Here is a 22,483-nt window from a genome sequence, read left to right on the forward strand (position 1 = left end):
AGTCACCCCACAGCATCTCAATGGGAATCAAATCTGGACTTTGACTTGGCCATTCCAGGACTCTCCATTTCTTCTTTTTCAGCCAATCTTTGGTTGATTTACTAGTATGTTTTGGGTCATTGTCATGTTGCATGGTCCAGTTCCGCTTCAGCTTTAATTTTCTAACTGATGGTCTCACATGTTCTTCAAGCACCTTCTGATACACAGTAGAATTCATCGTGGATTCTATGATGGTGAGCTGGCCAGGTCCTGCTGCAGCAAAGCAGCCCCAAACCATGACACTTCCACCTCCATGCTTCACAGTTGGTATGAGGTTCTTTTCTTGGAATGCTGTGTTTGGTTTACGCCAAACATGTCCTCTGCTGTTGTGTCCAAATAATTCAATTTTGGACTCATCTGTCCAAAGAACATTATTCCAGAAGTCCTGGTCTTTGTCAACTTTATCGCTGGCAAATGTCAGTCTGGCCTCGATGTTTCTCTTGGAAAGCAAAGGTTTCCTCCTTGCACACCTCCCATGCAAGTTAAACTTGTACAGTCTCTTTCTGATTGTAGAGGCATGTACTTCTACATCAACAGTAGCCAGAGCCTGCTGTAGTTCTCGAGATGACACTTTAGGGTTTTTGGATACCTCTTTTAGCATCTTGCGGTCTGCTCTTGGGGTGAACTTGCTGGGGCGACCAGTCCTGGGCATGTTGGCAGTTGTTTTGAAAGCCCTCCACTTGTAGACTATCTTCCGGACAGTGGAATGGCTGATTTCAAAATCTTTTGAGATCTTTTTAAATCCCTTCCCAGACTCATAGGCTGCTACAATCTTTTTTCTGAAGTCCTCTGACAGCTCTTTTGCTCTCACCATGGTGCTCACTCTCACTTCAACAGTCAGGAGCACACCAAACTAAATGTCTGAGGTTTAAATAGGGCAAGCCTCATTCAACATGCAGAGTAACGATCTACTAATTATGTGCACCTGGTGTGATATACCTGTGTGAGATCTGAGCCAATTTAAGAGGGAATACATGTGAGGGTGTCCTATCTTTTTCCTCAGTTAGAATAGGCATTTTTGTAGAATGACATTTACAGAAGATCTTGAAAAGACTTTTCTTCAGTTTTCTTTGTTTAGTTGGATTACTTTAATCTCTCTGTATTGTTGAAACGGAGATGAAATAACCATTTATTAAAAATGTTACAAAAAACCACATGCTTTCAAAGGGTGTCCTAATTTTTTCACATGACTGTACATGACCACATACAGCACTGTCCCCCTGAAATAAATGAAGCAGTAGGTCAAACATGTGCACTGCTGCTCCATTCATCTTCATGGGACTGCCGGAGATGGCCGAGTACCGCGCTCAGCTATTTCCAGCAGTCCCACAGATATGAATGGAGCAGCAATGTGCATGCTCAGACGTTACAAGACATCATTATCATGAACGGTTGGCGTCGCAGCACCCACTGTTGAACACCCACCAATCTAATAGTTATCCCTTATCCAGTGGATTGGGTATTTCTTGATATAACTTGAATACCAATTTACGGATGAGTACTTTTACCTTAAATGCTTATCTTATACTGGCAATAACATCATTCCAATAGCGGAACAGTCTAGGGCTGTATATATACTGCATTAGACATGTTGAAAGACCTTAAAACAAGTAGTCAGCCCTTATGAGGTCTATGGTGAAACTTCAAGCCTTCTTACAGGGGTTCTATGGTGGTGTTTGAATGTATGTTCCTTTTCTGTGTAGGTTCACCACATTAAGCTATGTAGATGTGGCTGTCTCTCCATGAAGGGACAGGTGGTTATTCATATGTAGGACATGTATCTTTTGTATGACATTGCTGTCTAAAATATTAAATCTAATTAAAAAGTAGACAATTAAACACTACTGCAGGCTGATAAATCAACTATAGCTTCTACAATGAACAAGACTATTGAGAAAAGTATTATGTGTGTCTTTTAAATTATCTAACAAACTGGAATTTATACAGGTGAAACTCCAAAAATTTGAATACCGTACAAAGTTCATTTATATCAGTAATCCAACTTAAAAGGTGAAACTAACATATGAGATAGACTCATTACATCTAAAGCGAGATATTTCAAGCCTTTATTTGTTATAATTTGGATGATTATGGTTTACAGCTTATGAAACCCCAAAGTCAAAATTTTGAGGTACCCTTTGCTCAGGGGGTATGGATTAATTAGCTGACTAGAGTGTGACACTTTGAGCCTAGAATATTGAACCTTTTCACAAAATTCTAATTTTAAGCTGCATTAATGCAATTCCTTTGAATTTGTATTACTGAAATAAATGGACTTTTGCACGATATTCTAATTTTTCGAATTTCACCTGTATATTTTAAAAGAAACATTGAAAAGAAAGTTTCCAGAAAAGCTTCTAAGATGTTGAAATTTATTGACATAACATGATTTCAGCCAAAAAGACAGGGAGGCATTACTCGCTCCATTGAAATCAGTATTCTGTGGCATTATAGAATTCCTGAAACAACATAATTATGCTTTAACACCTACTAAAATTATTGAATATCGTTGCTCAATTTAATAGTTATATTTTTGTAAAAATGTACTTCTTGCAGTTTATAGAAGAAGCTAATTTCCGTTTAGCTAGAAAACAGCAATTAATCACCAATTACAGAATGGTAACCACCATTGTGAAATATGCAAATAACATTGTCTAAGCACAAAATCTAAATAGACCATTGTCTGTAGTTTTCATGGCTTATGCATACATTATTTGTTTCTATAGTGGGACTTAGAGCTGCTCCGACCGTATATTTAGTTTTATGAAGGGGTCTCATGTGCACACTCAATAGGGTCATCTCTTCACCGGATTAAAACTGGGTCGTTTTCCATATCCATAAAACTTTTCCCTCATAAATCTGCATAAAAGCTCCCCAAATTGTGTTATGCAAATGAAGAACCATTGTGAAAGAAAAGCTGCCTTAAGAAATAAAAGAGTGATAGTTGATGGATATTTGCATATATTTAACTCAGGCGGTACCTGGAAAATTAGTTGCCTGCAAGTGTTTCTCAACCCTTAGATTTGTGTATTATTTTATAATCGTATAATTATTGGCATCAATAATCCTATCAATAATTATTCATGGTCACAATACATCTTAAAAGACACACAAATATACTATCTTTATATCCTTTAAAGCTTGGCTGTATGCATGAGACCTTGAGGAGAACTATTGTTTTTTCCTTTTCCTTTTACAAAAGACCTAGACAAGCTCTACAGAGAACTCTTTAAAGCAGAACATGAATCATTCTCAAGGTAAAAAAATGTTCTCTTTGTATGTGAAGCAACAGTATATTTTATGCATATATATTATTACATGGACATTTCCATCTTAGGCATTTATAGCTATCTGTAGCTTGCATAGACTTAATTGATGAGGGCTCTGCACAAGCAAGACCACCTTTCCATTGAAATATATGGAGATCGTGATGGCTAGGAATCAGTATACCCTCATTCTTTCGGTAGGTGGGTTCTGTCAGTTAGAGGATATATTTATACGTATCTTACAAGATCAGCTCTTTATTGCATATGTGTTGGATGTTTTCTAGTATTCAACCACAACCTATATTATTTTATGACCCTTAGTGAAGATAAATGCAATTACTGTCTGCATCACAAGACTTGCGTGACAGGTGTGTTTCTAGCACTTGAATAGAGGGTTGTTAATTTAATGCTCTGCCTACCTGTAATTAACAATGTGCAATGAAATAGCTGAGCTTAGTTTAACCTTCTGATAATGCAAATGATCAAGTTTAAAGGTGCATTTACACTGCGCTAATGAGCAGACGATAATCTAGAAGGAAAACTTTCTTCTTGACAATTGCCTGCTCATTAGTGGAGATGAGGAGCTGCGTTTACATGCAGTGATCACCTCCACTGTACAGGGATGAGTGCTACGGCCATTGCTCGTCCTCATACTAGTCCATTATGTCTGGGCAGCAGAGTACTGTTTACATAGCACAATCTGCTGCCCAGGACCAATGATTGAGGGGCACAAAAGAAGAATTCACCCAGTGAACAAGCATTTTACTCAATTATCGAGTGATCTGCGGCACTTTTACACAGGCATTCGTAGGATGAGCCTTAAGACATAACAGCAAATTACTGTCTTTGAGATGTTAAAATGGGGTAGAATGTCTTAAGATAAACGCTGGTCACTAACTTTTCAAAAAAAAAATTTATATGTCATAGAGACATGTGGAAATTTTAGATCAGTGGGGTTCTGGGAGTTGAGACCCACACTGATCTCTTTACAATGATGGGAGAGAAGCAAAAGCATATCGCGCTTTCTCTCCTCGCTGCACGAGACCAACACAATAGATGTCTATGGCCAGTCTCGGCAGTAAGGAAAGAGATCTTGGGGGTCTCAGCCCTCAGATCCACAACTATCTAAACTTTTGATATTTTACTACGACACCTCAAAACTTTTTTGAAAAGTTAGTGACCCTTTAAATGAAGCTTGCTGGTCTAAAGGCAAACAGGTAAATCTAGAAAATCATGCAGTAGGTCAGAACGCCTTTGTTAATTTGAGAGGTTGTCCACTTTGACTACATGAATCTTCCACTTCTACTTCTTCTGTCTTTGTTTAATGAAAGCCCCGAATATAACACTCCCCTGTATGAACTCAGAATGCTCTAGCAGAGTATTTGAAAATAGGTTTACTAAACCAAAGACATCCTTAGAGAACTGGCTTTTTTTCTATTTTACATATTTTATATAATCTTATTCATTGTGGGAATCCTGTAATGAAGAATCAAAGTAACCATACATCTCTGAGGCCGTGGAATGACCAAAATATTGCATCACGGCTGCAGCCCCGCAGAGAGGATAAAGCGGCAGCGCTGAATTGGAGGGCACTCTAGAAGGTAAGCTTAAAGGCTATGTACACCTTTAGGAGCATTTTTTTATGATTCCATTTTACTTGTTTTGGGCTAAAAAATAATTTCTTCAACTGGTCTTTATTAAAAATATTGAACTGTTCTGTCACAAAGGGTTATCTGTTAGTCTAGCTGTGTGAATCGTACTTTCACTTTGTGCCAGTCATTTAATAAACCTTTGTGGTCATTTATCTACCTGGTGTAAAATAGAACTGGCTTAGATGCCCATAGCAACCAATCAGAATCCACCTTTAATTTTCCAAATTGTGCTAAATGAAAGGTGGAATCTGATTGGTTGCTATGGTCAACTGAGCCAGTTCTTCTTTACACCAGGTAGATAAATGACCCCACTTAACTCTAAATTAATAAAAAGTCATAAACAATTATTTAAGCCACATTTGTAATTTAACATAAGAACTGAGCTATAATGAGGGTTTAGGCGAACAGAGATCAGAAATAAGGCGCCATCAGCTGAGCTGCATGACTGAAAAAAGTAAAAGTTCAGAGCATGCTACTAGAATATCTTAAGACTACACAGATAAAAAGTGCCTCAACATTTTTAATAAAAACCAATTAAAAAAATTATAAATTTATCTAAAAATGAGTACAATGCAATAATAAATAAATGTCCCCAAAGGTAAATAGCCTTTAAGGTTTTTTTTTTATTTTTTTATTATTTTATCTTCCTCCAAATATTAATTGCAACTAGAAATGCTATGTTAGTAAGCATAAAGGTCCAGAAAAAAAAAATATCTTTATAAAAAATATGGCTAATATGCCAGTACAAATAAAGATATCTCTACTCTGGATAAGTATGGAGTTGATTATCAGGAATGAACATTAGTAGGAATTCTTATTCCAGAAAATTGGTCAATATAATGATGCCACTAATTATTGTATGAACGTGAAAATACTAATTTATAGGGGAAAGCATTGTTGATGCTGAATAGTGATGAGTGTCATAGTCAATATTAGTCTTCACGATATTTTGCAAATTTTTCACATAATATTCGCAATAAATTAGCGAATTCAAGAATACATGATCTCCAGTCAGCACTAATGGTACGCATATTTTTTGCACAATACATGCAACTTCAGATTTTATCAGGTCTGAGTATATATTACTGATTGGTGAACTAAGTATTGTTGTGACATCACAGCACTATGTCTGTAGCATGTACGTATGGACAGCAGAGAAACAGTAATTCCTATCACACTACCTAACACCCTACACTGGAACCTACAGCTACACTATATCACTATCTAACCTACACTGACTATCTCCCACTAACTATCTGTATTATATACAGCACAGACCAAAAGTTTGGACATACCTTCTCATTCAAAGAGTTTTCTTTATTTTCATGACTATGAAAATTGTAGATTCACACTGAAGGCATCAAAACTATGAATTAACACATGTGGAATTATATACATAACAAACAAGTGTGAAACAACTGAAAATATGTCATATTCTAGGTTCTTCAAAGTAGCCACCTTTTGCTTTGATTACTGCTTTGCACACTCTTGGCATTCTCTTGATGAGCTTCAAGATGTAGTCCCCTGAAATGGTTTTCACTTCACAGTTGTGCCCTGTCAGGTTTAATAAGTTGGATTTCTTGCCTTATAAATGGGGTTGGGACCATCAGTTGCGTTGAGGAGAAGTAAGGTGGATACACAGCTGATAGTCCTACTGAATAGACTGTTAGAATTTGTATTATGGCAAGAAAAAAGCAGCTAAGTAAAGAAAAACGAGTGGCCATCATTACTTTAAGAAATGAAGGTCAGTCAGTCAGCCGAAAAATTGGGAAAACTTTGAAAGTAAGGGCTATTTGACCATGAAGGAGAGTGATGGGGTGCTGCGCCAGATGACCTGGCCTCCACAGTCACCGGACCTGAACCCAATCGAGATGGTTTGGGGTGAGCTGGACCGCAGAGTGAAGGCAAAAGGGCCAACAAGTGCTAAGCATCTTTGGGAACTCCTTCAAGACTGTTGGAAGACCATTTCAGGGGACTACCTCTTGAAGCTCATCAAGAGAATGCCAAGAGTGTGCAAAGCAGTAATCAAAGCAAAAGGTGGCTACTTTGAAGAACCTAGAATATGACATATTTTCAGTTGTTTCACACTTATTTGTTATGTATATAATTCCACATGTGTTAATTCCTAGTTTTGATGCCTTTCTAGTCATGAAAACTCTTTGAATGAGAAGGTGTGTCCAAACTTTTGGTCTGTACTGTATATGAGCTAACTAACTATCTAATGTAATTGGATAAGGAATAGGATCCAGATGAAAACACAGAGCACAGCAATGTCACTGCTCTCTTTCTTTCTCTCTCTCTCTCTCTCTCTCTCTCAGAACTGCAAAAAAAACAGCTGAAAATGACTGCTGGGAAGTTTTTTTTATATAGTAAAGGGGTAGGCAACTTTCCTATTGGTTGCTAGGGATGTTGCTAAGCTCTGACAAAGGTATTGCAGCCTTCTCATTGGCCCACAAGCAAGAAGGGAGGTTACTGATGAAAAAAAAAACTAGAATATTCGCGATTACGAATATATAGCACTATATTCTACATCATCGCGAATTCTCGAAGTGCCGATATTCGCGATAAAAATTCACAATTAGAATATTCGCGATCAACACTAATGCTGACAACTAAATCTTTGTTTCTGGGCAGCAGACTATCCTATATTAACAAGGATCTGCTGCCTCTGAGGAAGCTGACGAGAAACACGTGTCAGGGTCTGTAGGAGATGCGACTAGCCGGGTCTGTATTGTGTATATGTTGTGAATCATGGTTTTTTATCTAGGTTGGGAGCCACATGGTTTGATTTTGTATTTATTTATACTTGTTTTTCCCATCTCACCTTTTCTACTACTTGCAATGCTATAACTTGATGTCCCGACGCTTTTTGTGCACTCTCCATGTAGTTGTGTCTGTCTTTGCCAATTTATGCATCTATTTTTTTTTTTAATCAATTTCAATATGGAAAAGGATCTAGGAATTTTAATAAACAGAAAACTAAGGTGCAAAAAACAGTGTCAGGAAGCTGCTGCCAAGGCCAATAAGATAATGGGTTGCATCAAAAGGGGCATAGATGCCCGTGATAAGAACATAGTCCTACCACTTTACAAATCGCTAGTCAGACCACACATGGAGTACTGTGTACAGTTCTGGGCTCCTGTAAACAAGGCAGACATAGCAGAGCTGGAGAGGGTCCAGAGGAGGGCAACTAAAGTAATAACTGGAATGGGGCAACTACAGAAAGATTATCAAAATTAGGGTTGTTCACTTTAGAAAAAAGATGACTGAGGGGAGATCTAATTAATATGTATAAATATATCAGGGGTCGGTACAGAAATCTATCCCATCATCTATTTATCCCCAGGACTGTGACTGTGACGAGGGGACATCCTCTGCGTCTGGAGGAAAGAAGGTTTGTACACAAACATAGAAAAGGGTTCTTTATGGTAAGAATAGTGAGACTATGGAACTCTCTGCCTGAGGAGGTGGTGATGGTGAGTACAATAAAGGAATTCAAGAGGGGCCTGGATGTATTTCTGGAGTGTAATAATATTACAGGCTATAGCTACTAGAGAGGGGTCGCTGATCCAGGGAGTTAGTCTGATTGCCTGATTGGAGTTGGGAAGGATTTTTTTATTCCCCTAAAGTGGGGGAAATTGGCTTCTACCTCACAGTTTTTTTTTTTTTGCCTTCCTCTGGATCAACTTGCAGGATAACAGGCCGAACTGGATGGACAAATGTCTTTTTTCGGCCTTATGTACTATGTTACTATGTTACTATGCAATAAAGGTACTTTTTTGGATATACATTTTTGTATTATATCTGTGTATATGCTGAGTGCCTGGGTTTGTCCCATCTAGGAGCTATTTATTTCAGATACTTGCGTTCTATTTGTGTTGTACAAGCATATTCAGGTTTTGTGCTTGATTGCTCATTGGTATCCCCCCCCATTAAAAATGAAACTGTATGGAGATGGGCAATCATAGCAGCGATTGCTTTTCACCATACAATAGAGGTGATTGCTGCATGAAGATGCAGCTCTCACCTCTTCTGATGAGCAGGCAATTATCAGGAACGAATAGTTCATTCTTAAATATTGCCTGCTCAGTCGGGCTGTGTAGATAGGGCTAAAGACAGGGGAATTATCTTGGTAATGGCAGGTCTCCTCCATCCTTATCTGCCCTTTCACTGGAAATTCTCTCTTTACCTGAAAACTTGAGTAATCAGAGACAGACTATTTGCTAGGGGCATGCCATTAGAACTCATCAGTAAGGCCATGCTGTTCCCTGCCTAAACATGAAGAATTCATCCAATTAAAAAAACAAAACTTAAATTGCTAAAATTACAGTGGCTCTACCAACTTTGACCTATAGTATAAGTGCACTCTCCTCGACACACCTGTTGTCGATTTGAATAAGGAATAATAGAGTATATTTAGAATGGAGGGCACTCAGTTATCTGGTGTTGCATAGAATACTCCAATATAAATTGATATACAATTTTTTATTATCAAGAATAAATGAGAAAAAAGATAAAAAAGATAAAATGGAATCTACAATTCTTCACATATAAATTCTTCACATGTAACAATAGAATAGGGTAGCCATGTACATTGATGATCCAGAACCGCACAATCACAGATAGGTCATGGGGTGCTGGATCAGCATGCAATTGACACTCTTAACCCCTGATATTTTGTAGTAGTTGAGGATGAATATGTTATTGCAGAGAATGACTGTTTAATACCTCTCTGCAATAAAATATTCATCCTCAACTCCAGCACCCCATGACCTATCTGTGATCGTGCGGTTCTGGATCATCAATGTACATGGCCACCCTATTCTGTCTTTGTTACATGTGAAGAATTTATATGTGAAGAATTGATTTTTAGATTCCATTTTATCTTTTTTCTCATTTACTCTTGATAATAAACAATTGTATATCAATTTATATTGGAGTATTCTATGCAACACCAGATAACTGAGTGCCCTCCATTCTAAATATACTCTATTAGAAAAAAAATATAGGTTGAATGTTAGAAAATGTAAGAGCATGCTGTTGAAAGGAATTTGTTCAATTCATGATAATGTGATATATTTTGGGCCTGAGCAGAAGACCAATCCTATTTTTTTACCTAAGATAAAAAATGTCTCATGTGTCTTGGAGACACTTATTTTACCTACAGTTTATCAATGCAAAAACGCTGCTTTCCAGTGTAGTTCTTACCCTTTTCAGCTCCTCTATTCACTCCACAGTTCTGGTCTCATCACTTTTTTTGGGCAAACAGTACCTCCTACCATGTGACCATCATGCACCTGAATCCCCCAGGAGTGCATCGCAGCCAGCTCTTGTTAATCACTTCTCCTAACGTCCTCACTATGTGGGAAATAATCCCTCAGACACAACTCCAACGATTCCACTAATAAATAGCATGTTATGCAATGCCACCCCTCCCCCAACACCAAATTTCTTTTTCCTTTGTCTACCGAGAGAGATAGCTATTAGTGTTGAGCGAAGCAAAGCACTCAAAGCAAAATTCGGTCTGAAATTTAGGAAAACTTTGATTTGCAACAAATCCAAATTTCCTTGCGCTTTGTGGTAAATAATGGTTAATAGAAGAATATTGGAGAGTGCAGGGAGAGTGCAGGGAAAATGCAGGAAGACTTATGCTCTGTTAGTTTCATTTATTTATTCTTACATTTACTTATTCCTACATCAGCCAAAAATGTAGTTCAATACCAATAAGATGGAAGTCTTCATTATCTTTTGCTGGCTAAGCACACATGCAACAGGTCAGCTAGTTTCATAGGAACAAATCTGCTGACAGATGCCCTTTAAGCACCATACTGAATAACACTTAGGTACTATTTATGTGGTTATTTGCACATTGTATGGCAGTATCCCATATGTGGGGGCAGCAATCCAAGGTGTCGTACAATTTCATTAGAATATACAAATATTTGAAATATGTGATTTATATGATACCTTATTTATTATATTTATTTCTGTACATACAAATTTCATAAATTCTAAATTTTGTACTTTTAGTAAATGCATATTTATACATATCTGGACAGATATTATTATTATTATTATATATATTTTTTTTTATTACAGGTTGGTTACTATAGATGGTATATTGTATCCACAAGACATAGACACACTATAAGAGTTTTTTTGTCAATATCTGTCTATCAGTATGAAGTATAGCAGCTGAGGAAGTCAATGACGATGAAACGCGCGTCGAGGAGCGGCACCTTCGTCATCACATAGGTATTGACAGACTTTACTTTTTATCCGTCTTCATGCATTAGTCACTTTATATTGAATCAGATAGGTATTTGGACACATATGCGCCTTAACTCAGCAAGGATTATCATATCCTTCAGTTCATTCAGTTACGCACATTGTGTTTCACCTTTCATACTGATACATGACTCATGTTGTTTTTATTGTACTAGTAATTGGACGCTATAGATGCAGTATTAAAACCTTGGAAACTCATACTATATGTTGTTTATGACAGTGTTTTGTACACTTTTTTTTTTTTTTACCAATAAATATATATTTTATATGTAAGGAATTATATATACTCTCTTGGTTGTGGTTGCATTTGAATTATTGAGTATTCCGGTCACGTAGGACCATACTTGCTGCAGACCTTGTTGTGTAGTAATTACCTTATTTATTATATTTATTTCTGTATATACAAATTTCATAAATTCTAAGTTTTGTACTTTTAGTAAATGTATATTTATACATATCTGGACAGATATAATTATTATTATTTTTTAAATTACAGGTTGGTTACTATGGATGTTATATTGCATTCACAAGACATAAACACACTATAAGAGGTTTTTTTGTCAATATCTGTCCATCAGTATGAAGTATGTGTAAAACCAGAGCTCATCTATTATGTCTATTAAAAAGTGAGATGTTCGTCCATATCATGTAAAAATGGTTAAAAGCTTATTAGAGTTGTTCATAGCAGTATGATTTCCCTGACGACTTAGAAAGACCTCTAGTCCATCTTTTCAAGCTATTGTAAAGGGAGCAATTCAAATCTCCTTTTGTCAGCATGAATGACCACTCTTAAAGCCCTTTTATGCCAACATATTCCCTACAGGCATATGCCCTTTAGCTCTATTACTGATTTACCCAAGTATTCATCCTCTACCTTCTGCTTTTCTTTTTGACTTACTGAAGTTCCAAATGACACGAGCCTTTAGCTTCTTTTTTGCTCACTGAAATGTATAGACCTAAAGTTAGACAGCGTTGTACACACACTTTCTATTTTAGGAAGGAAGACTTTCTGAATGACTGATTTTCTTTTGTTACTTTTCCTGTAGCAGTTGTTCATAGAAATGACTAAAATTTATATTCCTGGCATATATACACAAGCTTGGTCCATAATTTTGAATATATATACTTTTTGCATTATATTTACAGTATGTTGTCAATGTCTGTTGTCCAATATCAGTATTCACACTGCTGCTTATTTTTTTAGCATTTGATCAAGTTTAGTGTTGTTCAGTTTGAACTACTGGGAATGTATCTTGTCCTGAAATCCCATGAAACAAAGTAATAAATTATCTTTGAATTGAATTAATGGGGCATGTACACCCCTGCAAACAATGTCTCCATTGCTCTAATGTATCTAAAATGAAAGATAAAGCTACATTGCAGTCATAATTAAGAATAGCTACAGTTGTATACAGCTTCTGTGAAGACCTATGTATCTCCATGGTGACAGACTACAAATTCTGTGTAGTCCTATCCTGTAGAAATATCCCCTTCCATTTGTTCCGACTTTTTACCACAAGAACAGAATTTGTGGAATAGTCACCTCAGGATTTGATCGCAGCAGTAAGGGTATGTTCAAATGGCAAAAATCCACCATGGATTCACTCACGGAAAACTGACATCAAAGCACCGACAGTTTCCCATTGACTTCAGTGGGAAAAACTCTCACCCTGTACACATACAGGGAGTGCAGAATTATTAGGCAAGTTGTATTTTTAAGGATTCATTTTATTATTGAACAACAACCATGTTCACAATGAACCCAAAAAACTCATTAATATCAAAGCTGAATATTTTTGGAAGTAGTTTTTAGTTTGTTTTTAGTTTTAGCTATTTTAGGGGGATATCTGTGTGTGCAGGTGACTATTACTGTGCATAATTATTAGGCAACTTAACAAAAAACAAATATATACCCATTTCAATTATTTATTTTTACCAGTGAAACCAATATAACATCTCAACATTCACAAATATACATTTCTGACATTCAAAAACAAATCAGTGACCAATATAGCCACCTTTCTTTGCAAGGACACTCAAAAGCCTGCCATCCATGGATTCTGTCAGTGTTTTGATCTGTTCACCATCAACATTGCGTGCAGCAGCAACCACAGCCTCCCAGACACTGTTCAGAGAGGTGTACTGTTTTCCCTCCTTGTAAATCTCACATTTGATGATGGACCACAGGTTCTCAATGGGGTTCAGATCAGGTGAACAAGGAGGCCATGTCATTAGATTTTCTTCTTTTATACCCTTTCTTGCCAGCCACGCTGTGGAGTACTTGGACGCGTGTGATGGAGCATTGTCCTGCATGAAAATCATGTTTTTCTTGAAGGATGCAGACTTCTTCCTGTACCACTGCTTGAAGAAGGTGTCTTCCAGAAACTGGCAGTAGGACTGGGAGTGTAGCTTGACTCCATCCTCAACCCGAAAAGGCCCCACAAGCTCATCTTTGATGATACCAGCCCAAACAAGTACTCCACCTCCACCTTGCTGGCGTCTGAGTCGGACTGGAGCTCTCTGCCCTTTACCAATCCAGCAACGGGCCCATCCATCTGGCCCATCAAGACTCACTCTCATTTCATCAGTCCATAAAACCTTAGAAAAATCAGTCTTGAGATATTTCTTGGCCCAGTCTTGACGTTTCAGCTTGTGTGTCTTGTTCAGTGGTGGTCGTCTTTCAGCCTTTCTTACCTTGGCCATGTCTCTGAGTATTGCACACCTTGTGCTTTTGGGCACTCCAGTGATGTTGCAGCTCTGAAATATGGCCAAACTGGTGGCAAGTGGCATCTTGGCAGCTGCACGCTTGACTTTTCTCAGTTCATGGGCAGTTATTTTGCGCCTTGGTTTTTCCACACGCTTCTTGCGACCCTGTTGACTATTTTGAATGAAACGCTTGATTGTTCGATGATCACGCTTCAGAAGCTTTGCAATTTTAAGAGTGCTGCATCCCTCTGCAAGATATCTCACTATTTTTGACTTTTCTGAGCCTGTCAAGTCCTTCTTTTGACCCATTTTGCCAAAGGAAAGGAAGTTGCTAATAATTATGCACACCTAATATAGGGTGTTGATGTCATTAGATCACACCCCTTCTCATTACAGAGATGCACATCACCTAATATGCTTAATTGGTAGTAGGCTTTCGAGCCTATACAGCTTGGAGTAAGACAACATGCATAAAGAGGATGATGTGGTCAAAATACTCATTTGCCTAATAATTCTGCACACAGTGTATGTTAATTTCCAATCTGCTTCAGAAGTGGCAGGTTACATCTTTGAAGTGGGTTTTAGCTGCATTCTACACTGAGCAAAAATATTAATGCAACACTTTTGGTTTTGCTCCCATTTTGCATGAGCTGAACTCAAAGATCTGAAACATTTTCTACATACACAAAAGACCCATTACTCTCAAATATTGTTCACAAATCTATCTAAATATTCGTTAGTGAGCACTACTCCTTTGCTAAGATAATCCATCCCACCTCACCAGTGTGGCATATCAAGGTGCTGATTAAAATGAATATTGCACAGGTGTGCCTTAGACTGCCCACAATACAAGGCCACTCTGAAATGTGCAGCTTGATCACACAGCACAATGCCACAAATGTTTCAGCGTTTGAGGGAGTGTGCAATTGGCATGAATGACTGCAGGAATGTCTACCAGAGCTGTTTCCCATGCAATGAATGTTCATTTCTCTACCATAAGCCGTCTCTAAAGGCGTTTCAGAAAATTTGGCAGTACATCCAACCGGCCTCACAATCGCAGACCACGTGTAACCACACCAGCCCAGGACCTCCACATTGATCATGTTCACCTCCATGATCGTCTGAGACCAGCCACCCGGACAGCTGCGGCAACAATCGGTTTGCATAACCAAAGAATTTCTGCACAAACTGTCCGAAACCATCTCAGGGAAGCTCATCTGCATGCTCGTCATCCTCATCGGGGTCTGGACTTTACTGCATAAAGTCATAACCGACTTGAGTGGGCAAATGCTCACATTCAATGGCGTCTGGCACTTGGAGAGGCGTTCTGTTCATGGATGAGTCCCGGTTTTCACTATTCAGGGCAGAGGGCAGACAGCGTGTGTGGCTTTGTGTGGGTGAGCAATTTGCTGATGTCAACGTTGTGGATCGCGTGGCCCACGGTGGCGGTGGAGTTATGGTTTGGACAGGCATATGTTATGGACAACGAACACAGGTGCATTTTATTGATGGCATTTTGAATGCACAGAGATACCGTGACGCGATCCTGAGGCCCATTGTTGGGCCATTTTTCCACGACCATCACCTCATGTTGCAGCACGATAATGAACGGCCCCATATTGCAAGGATCTGTACACAATTCCTGGAAGCTGAAAACATCCCAGTTCTTGCATGGCCAGCATACTCACTGGACAAATATGGGCAAATATGTGTTCCTTTGCACCAGTTTTGATAAATCTCCGACCACTGAATTACTGTTTTGAATGTTGATCTGATCTATTCACCACTTGGGATCGAGAAGGAAAATGTTTCCTTTTTAGGGTTTAGTTCATGGGTTTCCTACCTCCCCAGTTTAACCACAGTCCTTCACTTTATCCACATCCTCTCTCATGCTTTGGTTGGCATGTGCCTTTTTCAATTGTTCTATATAATAATATAACTATGTAACTATACGCATTCAGTCCAGATCATCAGTGGAACATTTTCAGTATTAGATCATTACTTTGTAAAAAAGTTTCTAGTTTACAGTGAACATCTTTTAAATCAAATAAGCATTGTCAGCCATTCTAGTAAATGGGGATGGCAATTTTGGATTTTCAAAGAAACCTTAAAGGGGTTCTCCAGGAATTAAGAAAATTAAAATACTTAAATATTACTTTATTACAAATATATTCCCAAAAACCTTTCATTAGTTATAATGACAATTTTTTTCTACGGAGCAATCATCAGGGGAAATAAATTGTCCGCCATCCTATTAGTGCACACAAAACCTGTCCTAATCACACAGCAGGACAAGTTACTTCACAACACTGAGCTATAGTCTGTCCTTTCTGTACTTTATGTCTCCTCATGAACTCCATTCCTACAGAGATTCAGCTAACGTTCTTATCATTTGTATTCAGGATCATAATCCCTGACAAGTAGGAAAGAGCTGTCTCAGCCTCCTCTATCTCAATGTTGTGAAGTAACTTGTCCTGCTGTGTAATTATGACAGGTTTTGTGTGTACTAATAGGACGACGGCCATTTTGTTTCTACTAATGATTGCTCCCTAAACAAAATTAGCCATCAAAACTAATGAAAGGTATTTGGGAATATATTTATAATAACGTAATATTTAAGTATTTAAATTTTCTAAATTCCTGGAGAACCCCTTTAATTATATTATTAATCCTCTCCATGCAACTACTTCATCCTGTGATAAACTTGTGTATGCACCGCAGTCAATCTAAGGAGGCAGATCTTCAGCGAGGGGGATAGAGCAGCATCAACCAATGATGACCAAAGATAACAGTTTTTCCCCTATTGAGCTGATCTAAATGGCAGCCAAGCAGCAAGTAGAGATGTCGCGAACATAGAATTTTCCGTTCGCGAACGGCGGACGCGAGTTTTCACAAATGTTCGCGAACGGGTGAACCGGGCGAACCGCCATAGACTTCAATAGGCAGGCGAATTTTAAAACCCACAGGGACTCTTTCTGGCCACAATAGTGATGGAAAAGTTGTTTCAAAGGGACTAACACCTGGACTGTGGCATGCCGGAGGGGGATCCATGGCAAAACTCCCATGAAAAATTACGTAGTTCACGCAGAGTCGGGTTTTAATCCATAAAGGGCATAAATCACCTAACATTCCTAAATTGTTTGGAATAACGTGCTTTAAAACATCAGGTATGATGTTGTATCGATCAGGTAGTGTAAGGGTTATGCCCGCTTCACAGTGACAGACCAAACTATGACAGACCAAACTCCCCGTTTAACGCAAACAACCACAAACAGTCCATTTGCACAACCGCAAACTCCCCATTTGCACAAGGTTGGATACCAAGCTAGCCATGTCCCGTTCTTTGTCCTCACTGACGTCATTGAAGGTCTCTTCCTCCACCCAGCCACGTACAACACCAAGGGTCCCTGAAAGGTGACAACAAGCCCCCTGGGACGCCTGCTGTGGTTGGTCTTCCACCTCCTCAAAGCCACCTTCCTCCTCTGACTCCTCTTCTTCAGACTCCTCCCTCTGCATTGCCACAGGTCCAGCAATCGACGACGACAAGGCTGTTTCTGGTGGTGATGGTGACCACAACTCTTCCTCTTCATGCTCATCTACGGCCTGATCCAGCACTCTTCGCAGGGCACGCTCCAGAAAAAACGCATATGGGATGAGGTCGATGATGTTGCCTTGGGTTTGACTGACCAGGTTTGTCACCTCCGCAAAAGGATGAGCCTACAGCCATTGTGCATGAGCGTTCAGTAATGCGGCCAAAAAATACCCAGCTCCGCAGAGGCTGTCCTCTTTTTTTTTTATTAAAAAAAAATCTGTTCTTAACAGTTTAATCTCTGTTTTGTCCCCTATCAGGGGCCGGTGTATGGAATAGATTTTAGGAACCGGGAGATGGAAAAAGATGCTTGGTCGGTCCTCTTACTTCCAATTTGGGGCACTGCGCGTATGCCTTGCAATGTACTGTGCCACCAGATATGAGTTGTGTGTTAAGTAGTAATATTCCTATCAGTTTAATCCCTGTTACGTCCCCTATCAGTGGCCAGTGTATGAAATAGATTTTAGGAACCGGGAGATGGAAAAAGATGCTTGGTTGATCCTCCTACTTCCAATTTGGGGCACTGCGCGTGCGCCGTGCAATGTACTGTGCCACCAGATATGAGTGGTGTGTTAAGTAGTACTATTCCTATCAGTTTAATCCCTGTTACGTCCCCTATCAGGGGACGTGTATGGAATAGATTTTAGACAACCGCAAAGAGTTGTCAATAGTTGACACACTCATGACATAAATTTTATTCCTCTATGCGTCAATCTTGGTGTAGTGATGACTGTGCTCGTGCGCACGTTTTGGAGATTGCAGGCTATGGGGTTTTTTCAAAGTATATGGTCATGCTGAGGTAGTTCAGTGACAGTTAAGTGACCCAGAAAACAATGATTCTGCAGTGTGGGCCCATTGTTGGCCTAGTAGGCTTTAATGATCACCTTAGATGATCACAAAGAAAATTAATGTTTTTTCTATGCAAAATTATCCAGCCGATCGCTTTTGGTCTGTTCACAATGAAGCAACGACCTTATCATCCGGGGTGTGGCAACATTGCCATTGCCAACACACTCATAGAGGTGGTCGCTTCATTGTGATACGCAAGCCCCTTCACCACAACAAGGTAACAATCACGAAGGGGAATTGACACATGTATGTGCCTTTTTTTTTTTTCTTTTTTTTGCAGCCACAGTGGAGCACCAGAGTCCAGAAAAATTAGGCATGTACACATGCCTGAAAAATTAGGTATTGTTGCAGCTGCTGCTATAGCAGCGGCCAGAAAAATTTTCCAGGCAGAAAGTGCACTAAAACATTTTGGCTTGAACCCTAGTTGGTGGCAGATAAGTCACGCAAGTCATCCGGCATGCAGAGATAAAATACAGCAGCCTGTGGACCATTTTTAGCCCAAGGCAGCTCATCTTATCATCACCAGGCCTTTATTAGTCAAATGTATCGCCCACTGTCAGCCCCTTCGGGATCCATGCCTCATTCATCTTAATAAAGGTGAGGTAATCTAGACTTTTTTGACCTAGGCGACTTCTCTTCTCAGTGACAATACCTCCTGCTGCACTGAAGGTCCTTTCTGACAGGACACTTGAAGTTCTATCGCAAATTATGATATCTCAGGCCACAGGTCAAGCCTGCACACCCAGCAGTCAAGGGGTTCATCGCTCCTCAGAGTGTCGATATCTGCAGTTAAGGCGAGGTAGTCTGCTACCTGTCGGTCGAGCCGTTCTCTGAGGGTGGACGCCGAAGGGCTGTGGCGATGCGTAGGACTTAAAAAGCTCTGCATGTCCTCCATCAACAACACGTCTGTAAAGCGTCCTGTCCTTGCCGGCATGGTCGTGGTAGGAAGATTACTTTCACCTCTTCCCCTGTTAGATTCCCGTTGTGCTGTGACATCACCCTTATACGCTATGTAAAGCATACTTTTTAATTTATTTTGGAACTGCTGCATTCTTTCCGACTTGCGGTAATTCTGTAACATTTCAGGCACTTTCTGCTTATACCGGGGGTCTAGTAGTGTGGCCACCCAGTACAGGTCGTTCTCCTTCAGCCTTTTTATACGAGGGTCCCTCAACAGGCATGACAGCATGAAAGACCCCATGTGCACAAGGTTGGATGCCGAGCTACTCATTTCCCGTTCCTCGTCCTCAGTGATCTCACTGAAAGTCTGTTCTTCCCCCCAGCCACGTACAACACCACGGGTACCAGATAGGTGACAACGAGCACCCTGGGATGCCTGCTGTGGTTGGTCTTCCTCCTCCTCCTCAAAGCCACATTCCTCCTCTGACTCCTCTTCCTCACACTCCTCTTCCAGCGTTGCTGCAGGTCCAGCAAGCGATGCTGATAAGGCTGTTTCTGGTGGTGATGGTGACCACAACTCTTCCTCTTCACGCTCATCTACGACCTGATCCAGCACTCTTCACAGGGCACGCTCCAGGAAGAAAACAAATGGGATGATGTCGCTGATGGTGCCTTCGGTGCGACTGACTAGGTTTGTCACCTCCTCAAAAGGACGCATGAGCCTACAGGCATTGCGCATGAGCGTCCAGTAACGTGGCAAAAAAAATCCCAGCTGTCCTAGCACCCCGGTCATACAAATACTCGTTGAGGGCTTTTTCTTGTTGGAGCAGGCGGTCGAACATTAGGAGTGTTGAATTTCAATGTGTTGGGCTGTCGCAAATCAAGCGCCTCACTGGCATGTTGTTTCGCCGCTGGATATCTGAAAAGTGCGCCATGGCCATGTAAAAAAGCCTGAAATGGCCACACACCTTCCTGGCATGCTTGAAGACGTCCTGTAAGCCTGGGTACTTATGCACAAAGCGTTGTACAATCAGATTCAACACATGTGCCATGTACGGCACATGTGTCAACTTGCCCAAATTCAATGCCGCCAACAAATTGCTTCCGTTGTCACACACCACTTTGCCGATCTCCAGTTTGTGCAGAGTCAGCCACTGATCCACCTGTGCGTTCAGGGCGGACAGGAGTGCTGGTCCGGTGTGAAGATGCTGGACCAGGAGGAGGATGGCAGCTTTGAGTTTGTGTGCTGCTTGTACTCATGTGTTGATCCCATATGCATTTGTGATTTGAGATCATGTGCCTTCGCAAAAGCAGTTGTACCTAGGTGGGTGTTGGACTTCCCACGACTCAGTTTCTTTTGGCACAGGTTGCAAATGGCATCGCTGGTGTCAGAGGCAGACACACAAAAAAAATGCCACACTGCTGATCTCTGCAATGACGTCATTCTGGTGGTGGCAACAGCATGCGTTGATTGGTGTGCTGTCTGGCTGACCCCGGGTGCCGATGCATGCTGTCTGACTGTGCCACTAGCTTCTTGAGATTACCTCCCCCTGCTTACAACTCATCTCCTCCTCCTCTCTGTCTCCCCATCTGAACTTTCCCCCTGTTCTTCTTCTCTTCGAGCGGGCACCCACGTGACATCCACGGACACATCGTCATCATCAACCGCTTCACTTGTATCTGACAACTCAGCAAAGGAAGCAGCAGCGGGTACAACATCATCATCACACCGTATGTCCATGTGTGTAATGCTGCCTGACTGAGACATATCCCTATTATCTACATCCTCTGGCAATAATGGTTGCGCATCACTCATTTCTTCCAACTGATGTGTAAATAACTCCTCTGACAGATCAAGTGAAGCAGTTGTGGTGCTAGTGTTGGTGGTGGCGGCAGGCGGGCAAGTGGTAACTTGAGAGGTGCCCGAAGCTGAGCTGGAAGAGGATGGTGCGTCAAGGTTCCGAGTGGAAGCTGTAGAAGATTGGGTGTCCTGTGTTAGCCAGTCAACTATGTCCTCAGAACTTTTCGAGTTCAGGGTACGTGGCCTCTGAACACTGGGCATTATTCTAGGGCCAAAGGGAATCAGCACCATGACCACGACGGCCCCTGCGGGGTGGCCTGACTCTGCCTGTCATTTTTTTTAGATTAGTTTAGTTGTACTATGCGTGCAAGCTACTGTGACACCAGATATGAGTGGCACTGTGCACTGGTAGAAGTTGGCAGAGTAGATGCTGTAGGCCTGACACACATGCTTGCAGACAACTAACTGCTATTCAATCTATTACAGTCAAAATATATATATATTTTTTTAAATGTAATCTACTGTGACACCAGATATGAGTTGCGCTGGTGACACTATGCACTTGCAGGGCCTGAAACACACACACGCGTGCAGGCAACTGACTGCTATTTATTCACAGTCAAAATTGTTGTTTTTCTTTAAATGTAATCTAATGTGACACCAGATATGAGTTGCGCTGGTGACACTATGCACTTGCAGGGCCTGAAACACACACACGCGTGCAGGCAACTGACCGCTATTTATTCACAGTCAAAATTGTTGTTTTTCTTTCAATTTAATCTACTGTGACACCAGATATGAGTTGCGCTGGTGACACTATGCACTTGCAGGGCCTGAAACACACACACTCGTGCAGGCAACTGACTGCTATTTATTCACAGTCAAAATTGTTGTTTTTCTTTAAATGTAATCTAATGTGACACCACATATGAGTTGCGCTGGTGACACTATGCACTTGCAGGGCCTGAAACACACACACGCCTGCAGGCAACTGACTGCTATTTATTCACAGTCAAAATTGTTGTTTTTCTTTAAATGTAATCTAATGTGACACCAGATATGAGTTGCGTTGGTGACACTATGCACTTGCAGGGCCTGAAACACACACACGCGTGCAGGCAACTAACTGCTATTTATTCACAGTCAAAATTGTTGTTTTTTTTAAAAATGTAATCTACTGTGAAACCACATATGAGTTGCGCTGGTGACACTTTGCACTTGCAGGGCCTGAAACACACACACGCGTGCAGGCAACTGACTGCTATTATTTCACAGTCAAAATTATTGTTTTACTTTAAATGTAATCTAATGTGACACCAGATATGTGTTGCGCTGGTGACACTATGCACTTGCAGGGCCTGAAACACACACACGTGTGCAGGCAACTGACTGC

The 22,483-nt window shown here is 40.4% G+C and overlaps 1 pseudogene; it reads left to right on the forward strand.

Moving 5' to 3' along the window:
• Positions 1–17,732: 17,732 nt before the first annotated feature.
• LOC120987366 lies at positions 17,733–17,911 on the forward strand (annotated as a pseudogene).
• The last annotated feature ends 4,572 nt before the right edge of the window (positions 17,912–22,483 follow it).

This window comes from Bufo bufo, chromosome 1 (genome assembly GCF_905171765.1).
Source record: "Bufo bufo chromosome 1, aBufBuf1.1, whole genome shotgun sequence".
Taxonomy (NCBI): domain Eukaryota; kingdom Metazoa; phylum Chordata; class Amphibia; order Anura; family Bufonidae; genus Bufo; species Bufo bufo.